This window comes from Primulina eburnea, chromosome 8 (assembly GCF_022965805.1).
Source record: "Primulina eburnea isolate SZY01 chromosome 8, ASM2296580v1, whole genome shotgun sequence".
In the NCBI taxonomy this organism is placed as follows: domain Eukaryota; kingdom Viridiplantae; phylum Streptophyta; class Magnoliopsida; order Lamiales; family Gesneriaceae; genus Primulina; species Primulina eburnea.
This window is the reverse complement of record NC_133108.1, coordinates 32298814-32304928: the sequence shown is the minus strand read 5'-3', so window position 1 is coordinate 32304928 and position 6115 is coordinate 32298814. Positions and strand designations below refer to the sequence as shown.

The following is a 6115-nucleotide window of genomic DNA, read 5'->3' as shown; positions in this document are numbered from 1 at the left end:
TTTATCATTTACTATTTATGCTCAAACTCAGTTTTTATTTTGACGAATTATTTTTAAGTTGTGGTTTGAAAACAATATTTGCTTCCGCTGTTACATTAAAATATTAAACCTTTTTATCAGTTTATTTTATGAATGAGGCAATTTATTTATTAAAGAGAAAATTTTTAAATAATTCCACAAATTTACAAATACGAAATACGGGCCTCTACATACTGGATCCAGCACTATGGTGAACTTTTCCCTTAGGTTCAACATATACCAGACCATAATTATTCCTTCTGTTCATCTGATTTACATTCCTTTTAACTTGAACAGTTGGTACTTCAGGTTCATATACCACACTGGATTTGACATAGTGAATGAATTTCCCTTTGCCTTTATCCAGTTCTGGCTTGATACTGGTTTCAGAAGTGCTTTCATTATTGCTGAATCCGAGACCACTTCTATCTCCGGATTGCTTCTGCAATTCTTGCATCTTTTACAATGAAACAGAAGACTTATTCCAGGCATTTACCAGAACAGACAGCTTCTGATTTTCAGATTTCATTGTCTGGTAATCTGCTTTCACTCTTTCATTCTCAGTTTTTAACTTACTCATCTCCACTTTCAAATCATTGAAGCTGTTCTCTTGCAAGCAAGTTAATTTACTGGCTTTATTTTTTAAGTTTAGATTTTCAATTTTAACTTCCTCGAATGATTGAGAAAGTCTCGAGTACTCCCCTACCATATCATGCAATGCTTTAATTAAATAAGTTCGTGTAAACTCGTCAGAGTCAAAGTCGAATACCTCTTCAGATGTCGAGTTTGGTTCAACATCCGCCATAAGACATTTGATCTCTTCTGCATCACTTTCACTGGAATGACTTTCTGAGTCAGATGATTCAGAACTGGAGTCCGCCCATTTAGATTTTCTTTCTTCAGCAATCATCGCTCTGCGGTCTTTTCTGAACTTCTTGTCATTCTTTTTGTACTCTTTCTTCTTCTGGTCATCTTTCTTGGGCTTTGGACATTCATCAATAAAGTGACCAATCTTTCCATAGTTGAAGCACGCCATATCACCAGGTGGTTATTCCTTTTTGAAACTACGATTAGGATTTTGGTAAGCTCGGTGATTCTTCTTCATGAACCTGGAGAAATTTTTTACAAAGAGAGACATAGCGTCATTGCTGATCTTTTCAGCATTGTTTTCAGAAGTACTCTCAATAAAGGTAGCAGGTACTGCTTGTGGGATGACTACAGCAGTAGCAGTAGAATTAGTAGCAGCAATTGCTGCAAGGGCTTTGGTTGGCAGGTTTGTTGAAGGCTCTTCTCCGCTTCTCACTTCTAGCTCGAACTCATAGGCTTTTAAGTCGGCGAACAAGTCATGTAACTCCCACTTGTTTAGATCTTTAGAGACTCTCATACCCATTGTTTTGACGTCCCATTCCCTAGGTAAAGCTCTCATCACCTTGAGTGTTATTTCTCTTTTGCTATGCTCTTTACCAAGGGCAGCTAGTTCATTAACCAGGCTACTGAAATGTTCACCAAACTCATTTAGAGTTTCTCCAGCCTTCATTTTCAGATTTTCAAACTTCTGCATTGCTACAGACAGTATATTTTCCTTTGTCTGCTCATTTCCTTCACATATCTGAATGAGCTTTTCCCAGATTTCTTTCGCGGTTAAACACATCTTGATTTTACTGAATGCGTTTTTATCAAGAGTTTTATAAAGAATATCTTTCGCAACATTGTCGAGATTAGCTTTCTTCTTATCTTCTCCAGTCCATTCGTTTCTTGATTTTTCAACCATTTGTGGCCCACCTTCTGTAACAGCAATAGCTGTATTTGGCTTTAAGATCTTTAATGGACCGTCTGTGATGACATACCACGTCATAATCTTGGGCTGCAAGATGAGCTTGCATCCGGATCTTTCAATCATCAAAATCTTCTTTCGAGAACATGGGAACCTTGCTAAAATGTGCCATAACTGTTGCAAATTTTCAGAACAAGAGAAATCTGCTCTGATACCATTTGTTGGGGATCGATGTAGAGTTTAGAGGGGGTGAGTAAACTCTTCTCCTTTGATGATAGTTTTTGCAAAGGGTGCTAGAATCCTGTTAGAGATTGTAGCTGTTCTTGTTCGATTGTAAGTCCAGCAGATCACAAAAGTAAGTGCGGAAACGATCCGATGGAGTAGGGTGAAAACAGTAATAACAGTAGGCAATAAAACAGTAGTTGTTTCTGAAAGTTCGAAGATAAAATCTTCTACGTCTTCCTTTCTTCTGTTTCCAGATGCTATCACTAAAAGACTTTGGATTTTATTGTACAATACTTGTACACACCCACTTCAGCAGGGCTTATCTTTTGCCTACTGAAACTCTTAGTAACTAAACACAAAGTGACTCAGTATAACAAAGTTCTGGAAAAGACTCTTTTCCAGTGTACAAACTCTTCTCGAAATATAGTAAGGTGTTTTACTTGAAGAGATGAAGAAATAGCAGTACAAGAAGATCTCCAAAGATCAGATATAAAATATGAAGCATGTACTGCTTTTCTGCAAGTTTAAGCTTTAGAAGATGGTGATTGATTCGCGGTCGCTCAAAGTAGCGTTGGATAGATAAAAGATCAGTAGTCATCTTCAAGTGGTTTTGATCCATATATATAGATAACTTGAATCCACCGTCTATAATAAAAATCGGTTCTTTTGGTGTCTGAAAGAAACAACTTTATTCTTTAAATAGATCCTGCAAAAAGCTTTCAACACAATCAGTTTTGTTACTTACTAAAATGGGTAAATCGAATTAAATGACTTAGTACAGCATTTAATGGTGCAATAAATACTTGTACTCGATAAAGTAACGGTAACTTTTAAGACTACTTCCGTTAGCGAAGAAGACATCAAGTTATTCTAATTCTAATTCCAGACTAGGTTCTGCTTCTGGTTATCTAAGTTCTGAAAACTTAGTCCTGCTTTTATATTTTCTACTGATTCGTACTAGCAGCCTGCTGGTTTTGATTCGTATCGTCACAATAAATTTAGGTCTAAATTTTTTGAAATAATTAAAATAGAAAAATATCAATTTTTTTTTAAAAATTAATGGACATCACCCTCTGCTGTTGGATCTTGATCCATCATCACCTGTAGGTGATGCTGTGCCTTGGATTTTTTTAATTTTTTTAATTCTTTTTTTTCTAATTGTTTTCCCTCTCTTTTTTCTTTTGTTTTCCCTCCATTTTTTTCCTTCTTTCACAAATATTAGCCAACAATTTTATATGAAATAACATAAACATTTTAATTATTTTATGTTAAATTAATAATTTTTCCATTAAAAATTACTATATTAAATTTTTACATGTGAAAAACCATATCAGTTTTTTCGAATTTGATGAGTATTAATTATTTTTCAATGAACAAAATTTTTAACAATATAAAACTATTAACATGTTGCTTAAATTAAAATTTAGAACATTTCTATCATGCAATATAAAAAACTAAAATTCAACACCACATTTCCATCAAAATAAATAATTCATACGTTTTGAGACTTCATTTCAACTAACAATATTAATCGGCTATTCTTTAAATAAAATATTACTCAAAAGCATAATTGGATATATCTCCATTGAAATCCATGGATTCAAGAGAACGGTGAGGATGGTCAAATTGTACATACATTAAATAAGAATAAATATTATAAAATCAATTTTACCATATAAGAATTTATATTTTTTTGGCTTAAGATTTTTACCCACTAAAAAATTTCTAGATATCATTAAAGTTCATACCATCAATGATTCACTGAAATTGAATTGACTTCCAGTTGTTTGAATACATGCATGAGGTACTGGAGGTGCTAAACAAGATACGGGTAATTCATCGTGTGTTCTGATATCCTACAATGATTGTAAAATAAGAAATCTAGATAATTTTTATTTTAAAAAAGTATTAACAGTATGTAATTTACCTCGACTCTCAAATTTGTTTTTCTTTGTTTTGCTGGAAGTTCTACCCAACTCTTCAACCTTCTTGACTTATTCACACCATTTCTTTACTTGAATCCTTTTGCTTGTATGATAGAAGGTCCTATCGATAATGTCCTGACACCACAATTGTTGTCTTGGCTCACTTCAGTCAAACACATTTCCATGACTTGCTTGGTTAGATCACATACCGAATTATGCACAAAAGAGAAATTTGATAGGTGGACAGGAGGCTTCGGTTGCCAATCTTACTAGCATCATAAAAAGTTTTCTATACCGTTCTATACTTTCTCGTTTAGGATCTTCTTCGACTTCATTGCCCATACAATCGTGTACCATTCGACTCCTAGCTTTTCTCGTCCATCTATTCAAGATATAATGCTCTGGCAGTTTTTTTACGTCCTGCACATCATATACTTTCACAGCATGACAACACAATAATCCAGTCATCTCAAATTTTCGGCAACTACATGAAATCATCTTTGTGCTAGGATTAAATGTCACAGTCCATTCTCCTTCTTTATCAATTCGCCCGACAACATATTCAAATAATGGTTGAGTTTCATTTTTATATTTTATGTAAGCAGATGCGAACAAAACAAACTCAACTCGAAATAGATGAAAGACAGTGATGGTATAAATTTCAGAAAGTTGATGCAACATAGGAGAACTCTCTAGCTTTAATCTCGGTAATTTTTGGCGTGTCTCAAATTCACATCTTAGCTCATTGTACCGCTTTTCCTCCAAGACCCGTTCGAAGTGCTTAAAAAATTGCATTATATCTAAGTAGGTTTCATACAACTCTTGATATCAGAATTAACACTTTCACTGAGTTGTGTGCTCCTCATACTAAGTGTGAAAGCCTTGTTCATGTAACAAACTGCCCATTCTCCTTTATATTGTAAGTGGATTGCAGCCATGTGTTTTCTTGGATATTATATTGTTCTAGTAGAATACTCCAAGCCTCCTCGAATCGGGTCTCATCATCAATGCCATACATGCATCTCTTAAAATCAGTTAAGAAATGAGAACCATCTTTCATCAAGTTTCCCAAGTGTTTGATGCCATTTTGCATCAAATGCCATGTGCACAATCCATGAAATACCTCATGCATCACCTCCAGTAAGGCCTTTGCCATAGCTTGAATCTGATAAGTGAAGATAGTGAGAGGTTTTTTTTTATTGTGTGCCTCTAAAAAAGTTTCGAACAACCATTTAAATGATGATGCAGTCTCATCATATAAAAGTGCTGCATCAAAAATCACCGCTCCTCTATGATTATTGAAACCTGAGAAGATGGCAAGTGGTCGGTATGCACGGTTCGTACAATACGTGGTATCTAGTGACACAACATCACCAAAATACTCATAGTCGATTAGCATTCTCGCATCAGCCCAAAAAACATTAGTTATCTGTTCTTCCACATCCATCTGATTACCATGGTAACATGATGGATTTTTAGATAACTGTTGTTGAAAATATCGCATCAGACAACCAACTTCCCCATCTACCATACTTCTTTGTCTTTTGGATCAAATATAATTTTTAGCATCCAACATTGTATAACCAAGACCATCTATTCCCCTGTATGCTTACTCATCAACTGAAAATTTGATTTTTGCTCAAGCTTAACATCCTCTGCCAAATCAATCTCATAGGCTTGAACTTCTGTAATTTTACGTTAGGAAGACAACATATGAACTGTTTCTTGAAGATGGAGTGGGTGATTATGATCTTCGATAAACTCATTAACTTTATATTTACTATCCACAAATGTGACGCCCATTCTCCAGTTTTCCCACCATATTCAACACAAAACTTCCAAGACTCGTCTAGACTATCAAATTCCATACCAATCTTAGGTTTGAATTCGATAGTTGAACTAGAATCCATCAAGAATCTGAAAGTATTAATAAAATTTTTGGGTTGTTTCAGTCTCCAACGACGGTGACAAAAAATGCAATAAATTTCTGTGTTACATATTAAATGCAAAAAATTAATAATAAAACAATATTTTTGTATTGCTCCATATGTACAAGAGAACGACGAAATAGCCTAATTGTCTTGTTGATCTGCATGAAGTATTTTATATTGCTCCATATTCATCCTACTAGATGTAAAATTCATACAAAATTAATATTCAAATGATATCCTAA

At 34.3% G+C, this 6115-nt stretch overlaps 1 pseudogene; it reads right to left on the bottom strand.

The window, feature by feature from the left end:
- Positions 1-4155: 4155 nt before the first annotated feature.
- Positions 4156-5745, bottom strand: LOC140839159 (protein FAR1-RELATED SEQUENCE 5-like; annotated as a pseudogene).
- Positions 5746-6115: the final 370 nt, after the last annotated feature.